Source organism: Puma concolor, chromosome C2 (genome assembly GCF_028749965.1).
Source record: "Puma concolor isolate L17-30 chromosome C2, mPumCon1.1.hap2, whole genome shotgun sequence".
NCBI classification, from domain to species: domain Eukaryota; kingdom Metazoa; phylum Chordata; class Mammalia; order Carnivora; family Felidae; genus Puma; species Puma concolor.
Window position 1 is genome coordinate 125319684 of NC_141675.1, and position 24050 is coordinate 125343733.

At 35.6% G+C, this 24050-nt stretch overlaps 1 long non-coding RNA gene across 1 annotated transcript in view; it reads right to left on the reverse strand.

Moving 5' to 3' along the window:
• Window positions 1-9729: 9729 nt before the first annotated feature.
• Window positions 9730-24050, reverse strand: part of LOC147577526 (uncharacterized) — a 60346-nt gene continuing 46025 nt past the window's right edge. The window contains exons 3-4 of the long non-coding RNA XR_015240369.1: window positions 13882-13918; window positions 9730-11966 (exon numbers count right to left, since the gene is read on the reverse strand). This is a non-coding gene — a long non-coding RNA (uncharacterized LOC147577526). The remainder of the gene's footprint in view (window positions 11967-13881; window positions 13919-24050) is intronic.

Sequence of the window (24050 nt, forward strand, 5' to 3'; positions counted from 1 at the left end):
GGCCAAGGGCAGTTGGGGAAGGGGGGTTGCTCTGGCCACTGAAGGCCTTGCTCAGCCATTCTCAGGCCTGTGCGTATCAAAATTTCTGCAAGCTGGGCCCCAGAAGCTACAACTTTTCTCTTTCATTTGTCTTCCATTTGTCAGTTGTATAGACCTCACTGAAAATGGATTTTTTTTTGGGGGGGGGGTATAAATTTGCACATTGCCTTCAAGTTAGCATGAACAAGTGTATTACTTACTATAAAGGACCCCAGGCTCACTTGTAGAACCCAGGTTACACCATACCTAGTATCTATTTTCATCCTCAAATGCTTTTTCTTTCTCTGTAGACAAAAACAACTTTCAAGGCAAAATTAGTTTCACACATTTATAAGATCATTGTTAAACTATATTGAAATCACATATATGTACAATCTGTAAAAAACAAAAAATTCTGAAGATCCTAAATGGATCTGAACATCCATCAGGGACTTGTTTATGAATTTATATTTTTTCACTATCACACTATTCCCAAGGGCAATGTAAATCATGTTCTGAACTTAAATATTTTCCTCTCACACTCTTCTCAAAATAAGACCTCATCACTGTCTCTGAGAGTTAAAGGAGGTGAGGTAATGAATAGCAGAGGTGATGTGAGAACTCCAAGAGAGTTTAGAAATGTAAATACTGTAGAGCAAATGAACAAACCACCCAGGAGAATAAATTATAATAAAAATAAATATATACATATATATTTAAAACACATATACATAACACACACATATATATGAAAAATATATATGAATATTAGATTGTTCCTCAGTCTCCTTGCCTTCATGGATAAATAATCTATGTTTCTTTTTTTTCTCATATTTATATTTAGATTTATATTAAATATAATTTACATTAATTTATAATATTTAGACACAAAAGTATTATGATTAAAATTATGTAGCTAGAAGTGCATTTTTATTTTAATAATGGCCATCTGACAATGCCATTAAGTGTTTTCTCTCAAATATTTTCTGTGTCTATACAGTATATAAGTATTTGAAAGTATACGGACTCAACCAAAGCACCTTTAAATGGACAACACTGTAGAATGCATAACATAATCTAAGTCCACTTTCTTCTTAAATTCTTAGAAGAAAGAGATTTTTTTTTCTTTTCCACACTCAACTCCCTTTTTCATTTTCTCCCTGATTCACTGGCCCTGTGCAAACTTCCTCACTATAAACAAATTCCTTCCTCCTTTTTTTAACTTTCTGTTTACTAAATACAGTGGTTAAAGAGTAGATAAAGAGATACAGAAACATCTTAGCTCTATAAATTCTATTTCATATCTTCAGATCCTGTCCTATCACTGGGATTTTGTGATGTCCCATGTAAATAACTATTTAAATACAATTAAGAGAATGGAGGGAGGGTTAGTCACAGTTCAAAAATAGTGACAAAATAGTCTGCAATATCTAAGCAACTTAGTTTTACTGCATTTCTTCTGCTCTGTTTCTAAGGATCTATTCCAACAGATCTCTTGCCCAATGTAGAAGACCCCAGGGAATCTGAAGTGCCAATGGTTACTTTTGGTGCAAGAAAAGGGTGGGATTGGGAAAAATTCCCCAAAGCCTAGTTTCATCAAACTTTCTTTCATGTTAGTAGTTGTGCTTCAATGATTAGGTGCCCCTAGGTGACTTTTCCATGACATTCATATTATTGTGCTTTTAACTTTTTCACAGTGCTTTCATTTTTTTTTTTTTCCATCTCGTAAGTTTCACATCTCTTTGGGTGCCTGGAATGACTATACCATATATTGTGCTTATCGTAGCTTACACAAAACTCTCTATTTTGGTAACATTTAAGATGTCCTTTGTTGTGACACATTTTGGCAATTTGGGCAAAGAAAAAGAAAGCATTCACTAATATAGTGTATTTGGAAATAGGTACAATAAGCTAGCTTTGCATAATGCTACTTAAATCAAAAGGTTTAATTTACGGAATGAATGACTACACAATGTAGTCTTTAAATATATAAAGAAAAAAAGCCCTCTAAAAATGAAAAGGAACTTGGGCACCTATTTTTTTTTTTTTTTTGCATAAATTCCTTAGAAGCTTTCATGAACTCATCTTTCTTTCTCAAGGTAATTATGTTTAAAAAGAAACCTGCAAAAAGCTAAATAATTGATCTGTATAGGCTTAAATGGAAACATGTACCTTGTCATCAATGGGGGAGGGGGAATGGCAGGTTTTAAAGGCATAAATATCATTGAAGCATTTATCATACTTGGAAGGATAGTGTTAATGGGAAGACTTCCTATGTTCATGTGATTTGCTTTTGTAGAACAAGATATATGTTAAATTATTCAATGGTTGATTGTGAGGGTTGCTTGATTTTGATTTGACATTTTTAGTTCCAGCACTAACTGAGATTTTAACACTAACTTGTAAAATAGAGTTCCAAAATTGTGATATGAAAATAAACTTTATCAGAATAAAAGTAATATCAAAACCAGTGTCTGATTCCTCCCATGAACACATCATTCCCACAGGAACAGTGGAATATGCAAATAAATTGATATATATGTACAAACACATCTACTTCATTTTTTTTAGATTTATTTATTTTGATAGAGAGAGCATGAATGGGGTAGGGCCAGAGAGAGAGGGAGGCAGAGAATCTCAAGCAGGCTCCACACTGCCAGCACAGAGCCCGATGTGGGGCTCGATCTCACAAACCGTGAGATTATGACCTGAGCTGAAATCAAGACTCAGATGCTTAACCAACTGAGCCACCCAGGTGCCCCAAAAAACATCTGCTTTAGAAGTCCTTACATTACTGTGTGGGTGGGGAATAGGTTATATCACACCATTTCATTTTTAAATTGTCTGGTTTATATTAAAATAAATTTATTTCAAAAGTCTCAGTCTTTTCAATATTATGAAGAAGATGCATTCACATTAATTAACAGGAATCACTTATATAACACTTATTATGTGCCAGGCTCTGTACTAAGCATTTTATATGAAAAATTCTTTTAATTATCTCAAGAACTGAATGAGATCTGTTCTATCACTCTGTCCACAGTACAGATGAGGAAACAAAGCACAGAGAGTTTAAGGGATTTAAACTTTGTCAGGCTCAGTGTCCACACTCTGAACACTACATTATGCTGTCTCTAGGTATGTCTTAGATGCACGTTTTATAGTAGAAGTGTGTAATGTAGATGAAAGGTTGAAAACACGTTTGATTATCATCTACATGCTAAATGAATGTAAGAATAGGGACACAGCAGGCTAAATCTGTCTTATTCACTCACATCTAGACCTAGAATACTGCAGTAAATAAAGTAATTGTTTAGTCTATTTTGGTGCATGAAAGAATCCCACCAGATAATTATTGGTGCCTCTCAACAGAGTCAAAGTCCCAAGTTTTTAGTTATGATCATGCTGGATCCACTGGTGATAGAAACAGAACTTATCAGTTCATTTTACAAATATAAATACCTAGTTGGTTGGACCAACTAAATAAAAAAGAACAGAAAAGACCCCACTCCACCCCCCCCAAAAAAAAAAGTTTCACAGAGTTTGCTTTTGCCTAAATATTACTGATCTAGGCTTCCCTCTAACATTCTAGAATTCTAAGGAGGATAAAATAAGATAAACTTTTCTCTTAGTTCATTCTCTTTCCCTTGTATCCTCCTTGCCACCAGCCTTGTTTTTTGTTTGTTTGTTTGTTTGTTTGTTTGTTTGGGGTTTTTTTTTGGACTAAATGAATCATATCAGCTTGCTTTTCTCTTTCCTATTTTTGTTGGTTTTTTCCCCTTGAAATGGAAAGCAACTGAGTGTTCCATTTATTCAGACATGCAACACAAATATCTATAGCATCTTTCTTCAAACCTGCTACATCTCCAATTTTAACCCACAATTAAATCAAACATTTTATTGAGAAAATAGATGCAATCAGACAAAATCACCTCATTTTTACAGATTCATCAATCTAACTGCCAATGTCCTCATGTATCTGGCCTCTTCTCTGTTTTTGCTTCTACTGAGAGAAATAGACTCTTGGGTACATCCTAATTCATCCCTCTTGCCTATTTAAAGACAAATGTGCTGCAATTATTCCTTCGATCTCCTGTGCCATTAATTTCTTCCTCACTCTAAAACCATTTCCATCAGCATGCAAACAAGTCTTAGTTGTACCTATTTGTAAAAAGAAAAATATCACTTGACCCTAGATCATTTCCTCTGTCACAACAAAACTTCTTGATCAAGTATATCAAGAAGTCTCAACTCCTTTACCTTCCACTCTAATGTCACCCCACTCATATGACTAAAACGTTTTAATAGCTGCTACTGCACTTAGGAAAAAATTGAAATTCCTTACCGGGACCTACAATATTTTAAAGAATTTGGCTTCTACTTATCTCTCCCTACTTCATCCTCCTTTAATCGCACTCATAATGCTCTGCACACACTCACCTTTCTTCTGTCCCTTGAAAATTCAAGTTCTCCCCTCCCTTAAGGTCAGTATCTGCTATTGTTTCTGCCTGGAACACTTAACATCCTAAGTATCAAATAGCCTCTTACTCTTTGTTCAGGTCATATCAAATATCATCTCTTTAGAGAGGCTCTCCTGATAGTACTATGTAAGAGGCTTATATTATCTATCTACAGCTGTGTAACTAATCACTTCAAAATGTAGCAGTTTAAAATATCTGCTCCACTCAATTAATGCTTCCTGTGACTATCTCTTATGCCCAAGTTCAGCCAATAATAGGATAGTTAACAATAGCTAGGAAGACCACAATTAACAACTGTGTCCATTCGATACACCCCAGTCACTCAGTTCTAGTGTACAGTTCTTTAAATTTTTTTTTTTTTTTCAACGTTTATTTATTTTTGGGACAGAGAGAGACAGAGCATGAACGGGGGAGGGGCAGAGAGAGAGGGAGACACAGAATCGGAAACAGGCTCCAGGCTCTGAGCCATCAGCCCAGAGCCTGACGCGGGGCTCGAACTCACGGACCGCGAGATCGTGACCTGGCTGAAGTCGGACGCTTAACCAACTGCGCCACCCAGGCGCCCCTCTAGTGTACAGTTCTTACAAGGAAAGGGATGGCATCCCAAACTCAGACAGTTGTCCTACTTTTCTATCTTTTTTTTTTTTTTTTTCACTTCAAGATACTGGGTCTTTGCCTCTTCTTTAATGAAATTTTCAGGAAGTTATTAGCCGAGATTAATTCTGAAATATTAACTCATTTAACTTCAGTACTCAAAAGTTATCACAGGATTCATATGTTCATAGATTTAAATAGAGAAAACATAAATCTTAAATTTAGGTGCATATGGTTTTTCAGGGAGAGGCATAAGTAGAAAGCAAAGTACAAATAGCAAAGACCAGAGAAAAGCATATACCTAACGTCCACTTTTTACTTCTTTATACCTAGCCATAAATGGTCTAGAGAAATCTCAAGTTTCATGTGCTTGTATAATCCACATGATACTGTACCATGTGAAAAAAATAAACTGTAACACCTGGGATGGCTGTTTAACATGCTACATAAGAAATGCCATGGCCTCCTTGTTTCTGCCCTATGGGGCAGGTATTTCCAGTTGGGACTTTCCCCAACAAAAGGACCTTAAAACACTTGTCCTATAGCCACAACATGCATAAAGAAAACAGACAAATATTTCTGGAGATGGAATGACAGAGAATTGTCACATCTCGTCAGCATTTGGCAGCATAATGGAGAAGAGTAAAACTTCCCATAGAACTCAATTGATAAAGACTCAGTACTTAAATACTGCTTTGAAGATGTGTATAATAAAATACCAGCATAATGGGGTGCCTGGAATGCCTGGTGAGGCAGAGCTTTAATTTGTTTTACTGAGCATAGTACCAGATGCTTCTCTGTTTAGGCAGAGGTAAAAAAGTCATCCTAAAGCCATTCTTCTCTATTCCGTGTAGTTATGCAGTTATACAAATGTAAGGCACAGTCATTCCTAACTGAACAAATCTGTTAGATTTAGCAGGGCTGCACCTAACTCTTGGTAATCAGAGCCTCAGAAGTGGGTGCACCAATTTACATAAGGAACTCTTGGTGAACGAAGGAGGGGAAATTTGAACCACTTCTCCCTGAGGCTAGAAAGTAAGGAAAACTATTTAATGGAGGGAGGTCACCCTGACTAAATTCTGAAAGCCACTGACAACCCAAGCCCCTAAGGGAAATTCACTGGGAGGGAAGAGAAAAATATGTTTGATCTGGGATCAGCAGGATTCCTTAAAGAGGCAAGGCTACAACTGTCCTGGCTGTTATGACTGTAGAAATAGTGACTGAAAGCTATGAACTTTGGGCTCAAATATGGAACAAGAGCATAGTTTGCACAAATATCTAAACCATCTAATAAGCCATCACTAGAGAACCAATCATATTCAATAGTAACTCTATAGTGGGAAAAGTGCAATGAACTGATTGGACCCTTCTGGTATTCCCTCTCTACCTGGCTTTCAGAAGCGGGGCTGATTTGTGGGCCTGGCAAAGCCTTGCATGTCCCATGTCTTCCTGGCATACTTTGTATTTGTGTACAGACTGCTCAGGATTATATTGTTGAAATATGACGGTACAAGATGATGCTAATGACATAGTAAGAAATTGAGCCCAGAATCCAGATCCAGGAGATGTGCTAAAAATAATTTTTACAGTCATATAATGCTATTGTTTAGAGTTCTAGGATATGGTTAGGGTTTAAGAAACCTGGTGTGGTGGACAGATACTAAGATGACCCTCCAATAATTTCCACCACCTAATGTCTCCTTGTGTCCATGCCTTTATGTAAATCCTCATCTTTGAGTGAGGGTGGGACTTGTGATGTGCTTCTAGCCAAAGAACTTTGGACAGGTGATAGGATATCACTCTCATGATTATATTACATTACACAAAACTCCATTTAAGCAGATCAGAGAGACGGGGAAATCTCACTGATGGCTTGATGACGTAAGCAGTCATGTTGAGGAAGTATATGTGACCAAGAACTGGGGGTAGCCTGTAGGGATTCCAACCATCCTTTAGGACCTGTGGTGGCCTCCAGATGACACCCAGCAAAGCCAGCCTCTGTCATATAGCTACAAGCAAATCAATTCTGCCAACAAACTAAATGAACTTCAAAGTGGGTTTTTCTCCAAATGAAAACATAGCCCAATGGGCACTTTGCAGCTTTATGAACCGCTAACCAGAGGACCCATTAAGCCTTGTCCAGACTCCTGACCCACAAAAACTGTGAAATAAGAAATATGTTTGTTTTAAGTCACTAAGTTTGAAGTAATTTGTTATACAGCAATAGACTATTATTTTACTATTATACTTGGTAAACCCCACTGAGGACTTCCCCAGCCTGCCAGGCTCCACCAGAGACAGGCAGATGACCCTTGCTGGGATACAAATATATTTCCCATGAGAAAAATGGATCCTGGAGAAGCCTCACTGGGGAACTTTACCCAGACTAATATTTTCTCACATGTTTTTCGTGAGAATGTATTTCTTGACCTTACTGTATAAAACATAATTCTGTAAGATACAAGAGTAAGACTGATCTTTTTTTATCAGTTCTCAAAACTCCACAGAACAAATTCATGTTTCTTTCTTTAACAGCTCCTAGAGTTAAAGGTATTATATACTGAGTGTTTGTGTCCCTTCAAAATTCATGTGTTGAAACTCCACTCTCCAATGTGATGGTATTAGGAGGTGAAGCCTTTGGGAGGTAATAAAGATTAAGTGAGGTCATGACAGTAGAACCCTTATAGGATTAGTACCCTTATAAGAATCATGGGATCATTTTTTTTCCTCTCTCTATTCTTCATCATGTAAAAGTGCAACAAGAAGTTGGCAGTTTGCAACCCAGAAGAGTGCTGTCACCAGGACCTGACCATGGTGGCACTGTGATCTCAGACTTGCAGTCTCCAGAACTGTGAGAAATATATTTTGGTTGTTTATAAGCCACCCAATCTATGGTACTTATGTCACAGCAGCCTGAACAGACTGAGACATGGAGAATAGAAGTGAAGGTCTAAGTAAAGGAAACTAATATTAAAATAGTAAAAAAGGAATCATTTTCCTAATCCCTACTTCCTACTTCTTGTGGTTATTATCAGTTAAAAATCTCTAGCAATCCTCGAAGGAGTTGTGTGCATAAGAAACCCATATGATATTGGGTTATGCATAAAGGAGACTTTAAGTGTGGTATACTAGAAATCATGCTCATATTCACAGAACTTGGTGAAAATTGGAAAAAGCAGAGAAATCCTCAGAGACATATCAGACACATCACCTTTCATATTTAATTTATATGTGATTGACTGGATATATTCTTATTATAATTATTTTTATTGCCTATCACAAGAACTAATCCCCCCCCCCCCATCCTTGTACTGCCCATCAAAGATCTGGACACATCTCAAGGGTTCAGGGTGGGAACAGGTCTCAGATTTCTGTAATTCAACGAAAGGCCTCTATATCCTCATTTATGTTCTAAGCTCTGAGAAAACTCCTGGAAAGCCTATCTCCTCCCCAGTTTGTCTGCCTTCTTCTCTACAAGTTTAGGCTTAAAGAGAACACAAACCAACAAAGACAGGGTGGAAATTGTCTTTTGGAGTCCTGATCACACTTCAGTTCTTGGACCTGCCACATGAAAGTGGTCAAGAATTCCACAAGCAAGGAGTTCAGAACTCAGAACACAAAATCTGGCAAACTTCTTGAGTTTTAGGGAGAAGCAAGCAACAGACTTCTCACATCTTCCCCATTCACTGGTTTAAACAGAACACAATTTAATATTGGTAGAATGTCTTGCCACTTGATCCCAAGTTAAATACCCTCCCCCATAGCTTTACTCATATAGAGATACCTTAGGTAGTAGACAATATCTTACAATTAGCCTTTGGGAGGCTGCACCTAGAACCAGCAGTTCTAGAGTGAACTGCATCTAGTTCTGCATCTAGAACCAGCAGTTCAGAGTGAACAGAACCAGGTAAGCAACAATATTAATATAACACTCTTAATTCTGCCCGAGTATGCCACAAGTTATGGATAACTTTTCTCTCCAGGGAGAAGAAGGAAGATAATTGTTTTATTAGAAATAGTAGCATAGCAATTGAAACAGGCAGGTAAATTCCTGAAACTAGAGGTAGAGGGGAAAGAAAACATTTAGCCCTCCCACTTGCCAAGCTTCTATCCTGCTCCTTTGACCCCTCTCAGGCTGACTCTCAGGCAACAGGTATTACCACTGCCTTTTGGGATATGGGTTAATAAATCTTCCCACTACTCTATCCATAACGAAGAGAAGTCCTCAGTTTTGTTAATGTTGGGGTAATTATTTTCTGTTTGCCAAGCTGGATCTCTGAATTCATTTTTTTTTTTCTTGAATACATTTTCATCCCAAAGGAAACATTGTTTTTCAAGGTGATTCAATTCTCCTAGACCATACAGATTTTGTGGTATTATTGGATTAAATAGGCCTTATGGGTTTACCTTGGGAACCTGGACACCATTTATAACATTTTCTGTGGGGGGAATACATTTCAAGCTGTAAACTACCAGATCTACAAAAAGCTCATTAGTAAACCAGAAATGCTCTTCTCTTTGCCTTACCTCTGCCTGTGAGAAAAGCAACCACAATGGTACGAACTGCATTCTTTTAACTAACTTCTTTTATCAGCTGGAATGCTTTTGTCTGTAAGTAACAGAAGACCCTGCTAAATGTGGCTTAAACAATAAGGACATTTATTATGACATTCAGGAGGAAGTCCAGCGAGAAACAGATCTAAGCATTGGCTCAGCAGCCTAACAATGCCTTAAAGTACCTAAGCTCGTTCTAACCTCTGGCAAGTAACCTTGCCTTGCTCTGCCTGTCACAAACTTCCTCATCCCCAACCCCTTAGGCAGCAGTAACTCTATGCATTAAATCCTCATAACAACATCCAAAGGCTGGAAAGGAAAGGGAACTGAGGAGTTTTCTCCTTAACGCGTATTTCTTTATCAGGAAAAATACTTTTTCCAGAAGCCTTGCAACAGACTTTTTTTCATGTCCTCTTGGCCAAAACTCAGTTACATACAAATTCCAAATGAATCTCTGGTTGAAAGGGGAATGATACTATGGCGATATCCTTCATATTTCATACCTGAGCTAGAAGTGAACTCATCTTTCCTGAGCACATTTTTCCCAAACTTGAACAAAATTGGGGTTTGATCAGGGAAGAAGAGAGGACTGGTTGTTGGTAGGTAACCAATAGCATATGTCACATTGTAATTTTACTCCCATTTATTTCCTCTTTAAGTAAGAGGTTTACTCTAGACCCGGTAACATATGGCACTGGGCTGTGAAGATGAGACTTTAATGGGATACAAAGCACATTAACAAAATGTGTGCTAAATTGCAATGCTATGGTTGTGCTGCAAATTCGATGTTGTGAAATTATATTCCTGATTAGACAGTATAAATAGTACAATGCCAGTTTGGATGTTACAGTGATTCATTGAGTTTAAAGACATAACATGTGGAAAACTCCCTAGTGCTAACAATGCTTACTTTTCACTGACCTATGTCCAATAAGCCAAAAGATAAAACATGTGAAATTCACATATAAACAAGAATGTTAGTTATATGCCACTTACTGTACAGATGGTCCCCAACTTACAATGGTTTGACTTATGATTTTTCAGCTTTATGATAGTGTGAAATTGATACACATTTAGTAGAAACTTTATTTTGAGTTTTGAATTTTGATCTTTTCCCAGGCTAGTAACATGCAGTCCAATCCTTTCTAGTGATGCTCGGCAATGGCAGTGAGTCGGAGCTCTGTCAGCCATGGGATCATGAGGGTAAACAACTGATACATTTACAACCATGCTGCACCCACACAACTATTCTGTTTTTCACTTTCAACACAACATCCAATAAATTACATGAAATACTCAACATTTAATTATAAAATAGGCGTTGCATTAGATGATTTTGCCCAACTGCAGGCTAATGTAAGTGTTCTGAGCACATTCAAAAGACTAGGCTAAGCTATGCTATTCAGTAGGTTAGGTATATTAAATGCATTTTCAACTAATGATATTTTCAACTTACAATATTTATCAGGGTTTTATCAGGACATAACCCTATCATAAGTCAAGGAAGATGTGTACATTGAAATTATGGCAGCTTTTCTATGATTAGTAACACAGGAAATGTCACTGATAGTCTAGGGACTATTAGCAATAGTTTTCTCAAAGCAATATCCCGTGAATTAGAGTCAGATATAACCAACAATACAGTCACCAAAGACACCCTTCTCCAGTAATACTCTTAGACAACCTATTTAATAAAGACCATTGCTCCTTTTGTAAAGATCATACTCCTTATCACAAGGTTGTGTAAAAATAACTCACAACTTAGAAACATATCTTAGGTCATCTTTGTCTCAACAAGAGTGTGCAGCTCCCACCATAGGACCCAAAGAGAGGAGAGGTGAGTTCTAAACCCACTCAACTCCAGTGAAGTAATCTGATACAGGCTGGGTTACAGCCAGATTCAATCACTTATGCCTAAAACAAAGCTACAACACTTAAATACACAGAATCACAATGTCAACGTCTACTAGAATTTTCCTACAAATACAGTGTGGTCCCTAGAAGAGAGGATAGTCCTTCTATAATCATATCCTGGTTGGGAACCTTGTGAAAAGATATGAGTCTAAGAGAGAGTATACCCTCTGTATTACCTCTCTCCTTTAACTTTGAAATATCACATAGCAATGAAAACTATGTGTCATTATGACTTTCTTTGACTTACTTCTGTTCCTATGTGGGGTCAGAGCAAGTGAAAGCGGGGGTTCCCATCATTCTTTATTGAATGCCAATAGTTCTTTCTTCCTTAACTTTAGTTGGAGAGTGAAGATAAAAGGATTATCAAAATGGGAGTCTTCTCACTTCATCAGATTTAATGTGTGTCTGAAAGGGAGGAAAGCAATGCTTAAAGAGCATATAATGTATCTTTTCTTTTTGCACAAAACCAAAGGAAAAATAAAATATAATAAAAAAGAAGTACACAGACCACATTTACATGGGAAATATTTTTTAACTACAGTGAAAACTGTTTTACAAATTTTAGTCATTAGCCATAAAGTTAGAGCAATCTTAAAATTAGAAATAAATAAACAATGTCGGGGTAACCTAAAGCTATTCGTGTCAATTCAACTTGAATTCCTAACAGTTGTGCAGTTTGCAATTAACAATCTAACACTGCATTGTCCTATCAAATTTGAATTATGATCTTAATCAATTTATCAATAATAATTTAATGGTTGTTCAGCATTAGGCTTAGCTCTTTTTTTTTTTTTTTTTTTATTTTTTTTTTTTTAAATTTTTTTTTTTTCAACATTTATTTATTTTTGGGACAGAGAGAGACAGAGCATGAACGGGGGAGGGGCAGAGAGAGAGGGAGACACAGAATCAGAAACAGGCTCCAGGCTCTGAGCCATCAGCCCAGAGCCTGACGCGGGGCTCGAACTCACGGACCGCGAGATCGTGACCTGGCTGAAGTCGGACGCTCAACCGACTGCGCCACCCAGGCGCCCTAGGCTTAGCTCTTTTAAGGACTACAAAGGGACTATAAACACAAGGCCTGCTTCAAGGAGTTTACATCATAGTCAAGAAGATGATTATTACACTTGAAACAATACAGCACAATGCAGCAACTATATAAATTAAATGCTAGATTTACATGCAATCTGAAATGTAAACATGTTCATACACTTCTGACATTTTATTTCTCATCTATTTTCTTCTTTTGACTTTTTGTACATGCAGTTTCTCTCCATTAGCTTGGCTATTGGTCTTTATAATGTGGGTGAAGCACCAGGCTTAATGTACTGTAGATTTTATCTAAAGCTGGTGTCTGTGACAGTTTCTGTCTGCCTTTACAAAGCCCAAAATAAAACTAAGCTAAAGTATTCTTGAACTTTTTATAATGTGAATAACTTTCTGCTTAAGAATTATTTGGAATAATTTCTCAGGAAAGAACAGATGTTGGTAAAGCTAAAGAACTAATTGGGTTTTGCACAGTTCTGTAAATACATGGGAAAGCCTCTGTCTATCTAGATACCTGCCAGAAAATAACAAAAGGTTTTCACTGACATGCAAAGCAAGAGTTCATTTAATTTTTCAGAATTCTATTTTTCAACTCTATGTTCATTAGTTAAGTTGATATTCTTTGTCCCTAATTATGTTGTTTTAGGTGCTGAAAGATTTATTTAAAAAATATGTATAACTAATTACAAAACTACATAGATATTTGTACTTAATTGGAAGATGGATAGAGGTAGCTTATTACGATTTTGCAAGGAAACAAAAAAAAACAAATCCCAAGTAACTATGATGTTTCAAATCCAAGAAAACTATGTATGCTTAAAAAAGTGAAATGTCTAGCTATAATTATTTCTTTTTACATCCAGGAATTAACCAACTAACTAAATATAACCTATATTAAATCAGTTCTACATCATAACCTCAACTTTAAAGTGGAAATCTTAGTAGACAAAAATCTTTCGCTAAGGAACTATTCAAAATATTTTCAAAAAGGTTTTCTTCCTGCAACTGAGAAATTTGAATTAGAGATGCATAATAATAAAACATCTACTTAATGAGTTTTTTACATATTGATAGACAAATATGTAGAAAACGGTTTTAGTCTTGTTGAAACAAAATGGTCCTGATGTCCTTTATGTCTTACTGACTTATTGTGAAATATATTTTAATTATTCAACAATTACTATCTTACCTATAAAAGGAAATTGTCTCTTTAAAGAAGTAGGCTAAAAAAAATAGGCCAACTTGTTTATGAAGCAAAGTATTTTCATCCACTTACTCATAGTTCTTGGCTTTTGACAGGATGTCTTTGACATCTGAAATGGAAATATTCACTCTATAATTACACAACTTTATATTCATATATATATGTGTATATATATATATATATATATATATATATATATATATATATACACACACACATACTCATGCTAAAAAAATTAGATGAGCTTATTTGAATTGCATAGGCCATCCATTAGAATTGAGGAATTTATTCAGTTGGGTCTATAATTCCTAAGTATATCCTTATATGACATTGCAACTTTTTCTTGCCAAGTATTTGTACATAGTTTTTTTTTTTTTTTTTTAAGTTTATTCATTTATTTTGAGAGACAGAGTGAAGCCAGAGTGAGCCAGAGAGAAGCAGAGGGAGAGAGAGAATCCCAAGCAGGCTCCATGCTGTCAGTGCAGAGCCCAAAACAGGGATCAATCTCATGAACTGTGAGATCATGACTTGAGCTGAAATCAAGTGTTGGGCACTTAACCAACTGAGCCACCCATGGGCCCCTATCTATACATAGTTTAAAAGTTACAAAACTTTAATATATAGTTACATCTTTTGGCCACTTATTCCAAATAAGTCCCCATCAGAACAAAGGCAATTTATGCCTTGCATCATGATCCCTCGTAACTAAATTACAAAGGGATTAAAATGCACAGGTGATGAATGGTATAAATATACAAGGAATTTTTTTTATTTTTACATTTATTTATTTTTGAGAGGCAGAGAGAGATAGAGCACAAGTGGGGGAGGAGCAGAGAGAGAGGGAGACACAGATTCCGAAGCAGGCTCCAGGCTCTGAGCTGTTAGCACGGAGCCTGATGTGGGGCTTGAACTCACAAACCATGAGATCATGACCTGAGCCAGAGTCAGACGCACAACTGACTGAGCCACCCAGGGGCCCCTACAAGCAATTTTTCATGCTGTGCTTTAATTTAAGAAGGGGACATGTATAAATGTTAGTTTGAAAAGCAGAAACTTTCAAATGATTTACAGTTTTCTTATATAAATACTGTGTATCCTAATCTCTTTTTCAGATTCAACTTTCTTGTGGGTCCAATGAGAATAAAATGGTTTCTAGAGAAGATTATATTTTTAGTTACTAAAATCTTATTACCTTTATTGAGATATATTTATTTTGAGACATTTAATCAACACTTAACTTATTACAACAAATCTCCTGTTCCTAACACCCCATTTATATTTTACCATTATTTAGGAAACATAGCTATCAAAATATTACAAAATAATGCATGTATTAGTCAAAGATGGCTACAATTATGCTAGATAACAAGCATCCCAAAAATCTGTGACTTGTAAAAACAAACATTAGGGCACCTGGGTGGCTCACTTGGTTAAGCGTCCAACTGGGGGTGAGGTCATGATCTCATGGTTCGTGGGTTTGAGCCCCGTGTTGGGGTCTGTGCTGACAGCTCAGAGCCTGGAGTCTGCTTCAGATTCTGTGTCTTCCTCTCTCTCCATATATAATCTAGGATACCGAGTTCCCATTGCTTTTTGTATTTCTCTGGTAGTACACACCATAGTCTAACTTCTGCATTATTTGACTTGTCATTTACTGAATGCCACCTGTCAGTCCTTCAGAAGCTCTATTTTGCATATTTCCTGCATCTTAGCAAACTACAAGCTCCCTCAGATCAAAGGCTGTCTTACTCATCTTTGGCTTCTCTGTGGGGCCTAGCACATCTCTTTCACACAGTAGGTTCTCAATAATATTCACATTTAAAAAAATGGTTTTGTAAGAAAAGGTCTCAGTAATTTTTATTCATTTTGTCCAGGAGTTTCACAAAATGATATAAAATTTTACTCTAGGCTTCAGCAAAAGCACCTGGATCACAGACACTCAATAAACTGTAACGGGGTCATTAGAGGTAATTGGATCTATTTGAGCCAGGAAAAGACTGTGCCATTTGCCTTGAGGTATTTAAAATCAAAGATAGAACCTCATTTGTCTGGGATAATTTGAGTGTTGGTCTGCATAACAGTTGTGACCCCTTCAGACTATTATGGTTCTAAATTAAGGACTTTGAACATTCAACTAGTAAATGGTAAACTGACAAAAATTAGGATATACACTCACTAACTTGTAACACATTATTTATATGATTACAGATGTCTCCAAAGTTATTAAATATTTTTACTTATATAGAATAAAGTAGCTAAAATATTATATTTATAAAGTTTTTTTAAATCTTCATTGATCTTTTTCCTATCTTCCTTAACTACTGCTTTTATATGCCACTAATTGCCCAAAAACATAATGTAGCCCATTATTTCTTTATAGGCTAAAGAAATTTAAATTTTAAAGCTAGAAGAGACTAGAAACTATTGAATCTTATCTGTTAATTTCACACACTAGCAACTGAGGTTCATAAAAATCATTATTAAAGTCTTAACCTATCAGAAGTTAAATTGTGACTGGTCTCCTGACTCCTGATATAATATTTTTATTTTACCATCGTTTGCCTTTTTAAACTCTTCTGTTTTTCAAGATCTCTATGATGAGACTCCTTTATAAGTACTTGGATTTATTTCCAACTTTACCCTCAACACAAGTCTTTACTCAGGGTAATTGCCTTCCATTATACAAACTTCTGTTGGGAAAAGTCTTCCCTTAAATTCCCTGCTGTCCAACTCAAAGACTGTCCTTCCTTATGAAACAAACTCTGCTGTTCCAAATCGCAGTGACTCTGGAGACTTCAAAAGCAATATTTTTGTCATCTACAGGTTTAAAACTCTAACTTAGGTGCCTTACATAAAGACAACTTTCAAGCAGTTTATAATACAGCTGGGGAGAGTAAACATGTTCATGCAAACAGGTCAAAAGATTATAAGTGTTCTAAAATGGTCACGGTGAGCTGTAGGAGCACAAATAAGAGAGGGGTATTTAGGTAATATCTGGTGTAAGCATTTAAAGATGGTAAAAAGTATAGAAAGAGGGAAGGACAATATGAGATGATAGGTAACCATTGCTCAAAGGCAAGAGTTATAAAGTGCAAAAGGAAAGGAGCAAATATCAAATTTGGCAGGGCCTTAGGGTTTGTTAAGCAGGGTAGTGAAGAAAGTGTAAAACAGGAGTAAGTCAGAGTGAAGCTTTATCTAGATAATATTAATTTCCAAGAAAAGGTACTTGAACTTAATTCAAGAACATGAAAAAAATATGAAATATTGAGAGTATTTGAGCAATGCATTATCTTGGTCTGAATTTTGCTCAGGAAAATTAAACCAGCTAGAATATATAGGATGAACTGAAGAAGGACGTAACTCGTGCCAAATAGACCAGTTGGGAATAGAATGCTATAGTTCAGGAAAGGGTTAACAAGGGTCTGGACTAGAGCAACAACTAGAAGAGAAAATAGGGGCTCAAACGTGTAACAATACTGGGATATAATCAATATGATTGGGTCATTGATTGGATATAGAGAAGAGAGAGAGAAGTAGTTAAAAGACACGTGCATAGACAGAGAAAGAAAGAAAAGAAAAAAGAAAAAACACAGAAGAACATCCAAGTATCACAGAGGAACATAATCACATTTTTAAAAAGTATTGAGTTCTGGAGCACCTGGGTGGCTCAGTCAGTTAAGAGGCCAACTCTTGGTTTCAGCTCAGGTCATGATCTCACAGTTTGTGGTTTTGAGCCCCACATCAGGCTCTGGACTGACAGTGCTTGGGATTCTCTTTGCCTTCCCCTCTCTCTGCCCCTCCCCTGCTTGCACTCTGTCTCTCTCAAAATAAATAAGTAAACAACAACAACAAAAGTATTGATTTCTAAATTAAATCCACAACATGCATATTATATGTCCCACAAATTAATATGTATATTTTAAATACAGCAGCAATTTAATGCTTAATTACATACTGACATTTTGTTTATTAATTGTTTCAGCCATTTCCATCTTCAACAATAGGAGATACTTTCTGAGGCAGGGAAAAAAGAGGAGTGGATGGAATGAACTGACATGTAGAAAATCATTACTACATTTCACGCTCAGCATAATATATATGCTGCTATTGCCATTTTACAGAAAAGGGAACTAAAGCACAAAACTATCAGCTAGATTGTCTGTATTTCCAGAGAAGATAAAATGTGTCCCCATTTTTATTGACTCCCAGGACTTAGTGACTGTCAAAATTATCAGTGAGTTGAGGTTCTGGGAAACAGATTTTGGCTGAATATAAGAAAAAAACAAACAAACAAACTTTTCAACAATTATACCTGTGAAGTTCAAGAAGAGAACTGAGATCTATGGGGAAATTCTAATGAGTTTATGTACGTATGCAATCTATAATCAAGGGAAATCACAAAAGTTTTTGTCTCAAATTGTTTCAATATAATAATTGATATGTGAGTAAAGTACACAGAAGCAAATATTAGCATTTATGGACATATAATATATATTTGTATCTTTTTCTTATTAAAGGTTTTTGTTTGATTTTCCCAGAACCTCTTCATTAAGAAAACGATGCATATTTTTTTAAAATTTTAATGTTTATTTAACTTTATTATAATCTATGGAATGTATGTGAACTGTGTGTGACTTCCACAGTGTCTCTTTACTATCAGTCAGTAATAGCTTGACATGTAGAAACAGAAATGGTACTCTGTATAAAATGAAGGAAAGCTTCTTTGTCAATAGTCAGGTATATTTCAACAGCTAAATCCCTTCCAAAAACCCACAGGAAGGTATGATGAGATAGCAAGGGCTGAAGAATAAAAAAATTAGAGATCCACAGAGAAAAAGGCACAAATTCTTATTTAGGGCAAGAGAAAGTCTAAAACCCCCTAAGATTCTACCAGATTCCTTTTGGGGGGGGGGAGTCTATGTCTAAAATAAGACTTAATCCCCTGGCTCTTGGAGTTTATCACAATGGCAGGAGCTGGGCAGATTCATAATAGTTAACTCTAGATCATACATAAGATTTCTTCAGCTATTTAGGGGTCTGCATCAGGGAGAATTAATATGCCTACATGTGTGCTTTAATGCTATCCAAAAGTATATTTTTATTTTTCAAAAAGAGAAACTGAGACTGAGGGAAGCTAAGAAATATTCTGAACATTATAGAATGGGTCATTCAGACTCCAAAGTTCATAATCTTTACACTATACCAAGTAGTTGTAATATTACCTAAGCAGGTAAAAGTTTTTCTTAAAAAAATGTTTCCAAATTAGGATTCATATTTCAATTCCCAATTTGTTTTACTATTTGAATGACTGTATAGGTCATAAAACAAACCTCTGGATCTTATACTATCACTTGAACTTAACCTTTAATTCCTCTTGATATTTCTGCTTAAAAGTAGACTTTTCCCTCATTGATTTTTTTCTCATAAAATCTCAAAAATAGTTTAATATTTATAAATTCTAACTCTTCTTGACCAAACCTTCAGATAAAAAGAAGAAAAAAATAAGTCAGCATAACTATTTACAAATTAAAAACAATGCAAAAAACATAGAACACCCAGAAATGACAAATATAGAAGAGGTCCCAGATATCAAACAAGAAAATTGCAGAATAAAGAGAACAAAATAGCAAGTAACTATTTAAAATACTGCTAACCACGGGGCGCCTGGGTGGCGCAGTCGGTTAAGCGTCCGACTTCAACCAGGTCACGATCTCACGGTCCGTGAGTTCGAGCCCCACGTCAGGCTCTGGGCTGATGGCTCAGAGCCTGGAGCCTGTTTCCGATTCTGTGTCTCCCTCTCTCTCTGCCCCTCGCCCGTTCAAGCTCTGTCTCTCTCTGTCCCAAAAATAAATAAACGTTGAAAAAAAAAAAATTTAAAATACTGCTAACCAGAGGCCCCTGGGTGGCTCAGTCAGTTGAGGGTCTGACTCTTGATTTCAGCTCAGGTCATGGTCCCAGGATCATGGGATTGAGCCCTGTGTCAGTCCCTGTGCTGAGCATGGAGACTGCTTGAGATTCTCTCTCTCTCTCTCTCTGCCCTCTCCTCCACTTGCTCTTTCTCTCTAAAATAACATAAAATAAAAAAAAATTAATAAAATAAAATAAAAATACAATACAATAAAATAAAATAAAATAAAAATAAAATGCTGCTAACCAAAGGAAAAACCGAGGAGATATTCTGAATTTGGGCAGCTTTCTTTTGACCATTTCCAAATGAACACACCAAAATTAGATGTTTGGTCTGAAACATAGTCACTTGTGATTAGAGTGGGGTATTCAGAAAAAGGTCTCTCCGTTCATTTAGAATATTAACCTCTACACACACACATGCGCTCGCGCATGTGAGAGCACACCTACAAATACATCCACAAAAGCCAACTATGAATTACTTTTTAATATGAAAACAAGCACTCACAATCTTCTGCACATGTGATTCTATATATTTGTATGATTCAGAGAACACTGTACCAGGTATAAAAGTAGACTTAGATTCTAAACTGAAGTTTACCCCTTATTAATAGAGTGACTCGAAAAGTTACCAATAACCTTGTGCCTCAGTTTTCTTATCTGTAAAGTAAAGGAGTTGGGATGGATGATTTCTAAAGTCATTTCCAGCTATATGATTATATATGATTCTCAGACAAGTGAGATGAGAAAATCTATGTGGCTGTATTGAATTGTCTTTGTCCTTGGTCCTGAACAGCTTCAGACTTGAGGGCTGATTCATTATAGTCAGGGAGGAAAATTTCCATTTCAATTTCTAAGATAATCAAGGCCAGGTTTAACCCTTTCAGATTAAATGCTAATTTTCTTATTTTTCTTAGGCCTCTATATTTGTTATCCCAGGACTTTCCTATAATTAGATGTCAGTCTTTTGATTAATTCTGTATTTGCTTCAGGAAAGTACCTACTTTTAGCCCTTAGATTATTTCTAATGTGTGTGCTCCCTGCCCTATCTATACTTGCTCTTGTGCTTTATCTTTTTTCTTGCACCTAAGCAGCACTTTACTTTCACTGATTATTCTCTTTAAGAGCCTGATCTTTCCTTTTAAGATTCAACAATTATGGTCAATAATATACAGAATGATGTACTTCTAGTTCTTCTTTGTTTTAAACCAAAAACATTTTATCTCAGATATAGAAAATCCTCTTGTTATTGTTTATTCTTATTCCCAAACATCTATAATTTCCTTAAAATAATGGTAATTAAAATGTCCATAAAATATTTCCCAAAGTTTTAATTATTGTATAGGCAAGAATAATTATGTTCTACTTATATAACTTAACGCATAGCTTATCATGCTCCATAACTCAAAATTAGAAAATTATAGTAAATCAACTGGTGTGCGCATAAGAATCACTTTACCAAACTGTAAATTTAGTAATGAGGTAACTAAATTCAAAAGTTCAAATGGCTGATCAAGTGGTAATTTATTAATGTGTTTTTATCACTCAAACATACATAATGATATATTGTTTTAACTAGTAAATGGGATATACAAATGATAAAGAATACTTTCTATCTTTCTACTCTTTCTTTGTTGATCATATCTAGAGTTTGTCTGTAGCCTGAAGGATAAACAGATGGATTGATAAATAAATCTTTACTGTATAAAAACTTAAATAGGAAATCATTATCCTAACTAAAAGTCTCTGAATTTCAGCACTGATTCATTTTTATTTTATTTATTTATTTATTTATTTATTTATTTATTTATTTATTTATTTATTTATTTACTTTAGCTTATTCCATACCTTTAACTTATTTATTTAATTTATTCTACAATGTCTAAGGCAGAATTCAAAGCTGCTGGCACTAGACAAGGACTCAAATACAGAATAGAGGGTCACAAACTGATTCTGCCAGGGAATGTTTAGATAAACACTACCATGTAATAAGCATAAACACCAATTATTGCCAGGACAGATGAGTATGACTGTGACATTACATTTCTGCTTTCTACACACACTTCTGAAGTAGTTTTAGTTTTAGTTCTTTTCTGAGTTCCCTTACCCTTCAAGACTATTTTTTGGGAGTATGGAGGTACAAAGAAAAAGAAAGTTATCATTAAGAAACAGTTCTCTAGAGTTTCCCAAGTGAAGCTGTTGATGAAGCTCTTAAATGTTAGATACCTCGATTGTTAATTCTATAAAAAATTGTCCCAAGTTTTAGTGCTTTTCTAGAGTCTAGCAAATAATTCTAAATATCTCCACTTGCTGTGCAAGAAAATGAAGCCAGATTATCAGCTTCTTTGGATAGTTATATTATTATTATTATTATTATTATTATTATTATTATTATTATTTTAGTGTTTATTTATTTTTGAGAGAGACAGGAAGACACAGTGTGAGCCGGGGAGAGTCAGAGAGAGAGGGAGACACAGAATCCGAAGCAGGCTCCAGGCTTCGAGCTGTCAGAACTGTGAGATCATGGCCTGAGCCAAAGTCAGACACTCAACTGACTGAGGCAGCCAGGCGCCCCTACTTTGGATGGTTCTGTAAAGTGATGCAAACAATCAGAATCACCTTTTATTGTGAGCATTCTCCAAGCGAATTTTTGGTTGTATAGTGCAACTTATGTTTATAATGACTAGGTAAAAATTTATAATATATTAAATTTATAATATAGAGTTGTGATTTTGTTATGTATATATAGTTTATTACACACAGAGTCCTTTTTAAATAATTACTGTGTACAGTAAGTATATGTATACTCATATTATGCCTTTCATAACAAAACTACATTTTAAATGTCTCTAGTGTCATGAGTGCTTTTTTAATTTACTAAAAATATTTATTGAGAAGCTGGTATATGTCAGACACCCTCAATGCATCAGTAACACAGCAATGAAGAAATCCTGACTTGAATAATAATTGTTGGGAAATAATATTCATACTGTTTGAAGTAGTTATTGTTTTCTTTAATATGGTATATAGGAATATGCTGCAATGAAACAATTACTTTTTGTAATTTAATTATGGTAAAGCAATTTTTTAAAGACAACCATTACAATTGCTAAATATTCTCATGACCAATTACCTTCATATCATCTTGTCAGTTCGTTGTACTGAAAATCTTGTTTCCATATAACTATTAATGCTTTAATTTTATTGCTCTCATTTTATGCATGATGGTAATGGAAAATTGTACACAACTTGTTGAATCTTGCAGTTCCACAAGATAGTTCATCTTTCTACTTTACTGTGACTGGATAATATCCTTTCTGTACACAATGTGTTTGTTCTTCTAGCTCATCTCTTTCTATTTTATTTTCTGCCCTACCTCTTGAGTTTGCTATTATTCTTCTTCACCCCCTACCCCATAACAAACTTTCCAGCAAACTTGACTCCAGGGTTCCTTTGTGCCATCCTGAAAAAAGAACAGTATGTGCAATATGCTTTAATAGCATGCCCTTGCTGCTTATACAAAGAAACACCGTAGGTAAAATAATGTTCCATATCTCTGTGATATATTGCCATTTGTGACATGATTTCCAAGGGACTATAACTTTATTTTATTTTTTCAGTGACTTTACATGAAGTATTTAATAGTAAATTTCTGTATGAGCATATCAACTAGAAGAAATATTTACTTGATTAACTGGAAATTAACTGGAAATTTACTTGATTAACTGGTCTTGATTAACTGGAAATTTCCCTATTATTAAGTATTGTATGATCAAGTACATTTTTCTTAAACTGCCAAAAACTTAAAGCCAGGAACCAATCCAAGCTTTATGGGACATCAGGCTTATATAATTTTGGGAGCCTTGTTTCAGAAAAAAAGAATTTAAAATTATGAATACAAGGGGTGCCTGGGCGGCTCAGTCAGACAAGGATCTGACTCTTGATTTCGGCTCAGGTCAGGATCTCAGTGTTCCTGAGTTTAAGTCCGACATCTGGCACTGTGCTGATGGTGTGCAGCCTGCTTGGGATTCTCTCCCTTTCTTTCTGCCCCTTCTCCATTCATGCTCTCCCTCTTTCTCTCTCAAAATAAATAAATAAACTTAAAAAATAATAAAATCATGAATACTAAGTTAGATACAGGGCTGTGGAAGAGCCTCATTCTAGTTCAGGGCTTTTGAAGCTGGGGCCTTATCAACAACATGGCAAATCCACTTCTGCTTGGAACCTAAATTTTATTCCCAACTGCTTCTATTTTCCTCTATCATCATTTCTGAATGCACTAGGCACCCTCTTATCCTTACACAACTGCAATCTAATTGATTGATTAACTGAAATTT